The sequence below is a fragment of the Aphanomyces invadans genome (assembly GCF_000520115.1).
Source record: "Aphanomyces invadans strain NJM9701 unplaced genomic scaffold supercont1.261, whole genome shotgun sequence".
Lineage (NCBI taxonomy): Eukaryota > Oomycota > Saprolegniomycetes > Saprolegniales > Verrucalvaceae > Aphanomyces > Aphanomyces invadans.
Window position 1 is genome coordinate 19,217 of NW_008580406.1, and position 837 is coordinate 20,053.

Here is an 837-nt window from a genome sequence, read left to right on the forward strand (position 1 = left end):
AGTTCGCGATGTGGCGGTCCATGCTGGTCTTAGCATATGCACACTTTGCGAAGCAATGCTTGCACAGTGCTTGATCGCACTTCAATTCCCCCGACTTCGGGATGAGGGTGAACTCATTGTGGACACGATCAGGCCTACGACCTCTCTTGGCGCCAGACAAAGCCATCGCGAAGGAAACAACCCGGAATGTACAGTAATGTAACTGCAGCGCAGGCTGGACTGCAAAGTCCGCAGAAAAAACTGGACCGGAATAAATGATGCCCATTTTTTCCACCTTTATTTTAAATACATTTTAAATTACTGCATTTAAAAAGTTTTATCAAATGTGCGCACCACTAGCTCGCAGCGAAAACGCTACTCTGTAGTTTTTGTCCAAATTGTATGACTCGCTCAAGAAGAATCTGGACGAATTTGATACAATGTACAAAATAATATAGATTGTACGAGACAATACGACAGGTCGATTCACTCTTTGGACACGAGGCCATATGATGAGCAAGTTGATCTACCAGCAAGTGGCTCCGCGAAAACCCTGTGGTGTCCGCAGCCGAGAAGAGGCTGGCCATGATACCACGAAGGATTGCCGATAGGAAAGATATGCCTTTTGGGGTTTTGAATCTCTCATCCACGAATGCTCTGTCTCACTGACGGATTGGTTTTCAGTGAACCTCGGAAAAAGCCGACACCCCTAAAAAAGCCGACCACCTCTGTAAGATGATCTGTTTTACTAAATTCTGCCACTTGTATATTTCAATATCACTTCATAATTGTCACTCTTTTTGACCAATTGCAGTGCAGAACAAAAACTACTGTGATTGATTAACGTTTTGCAAGTTC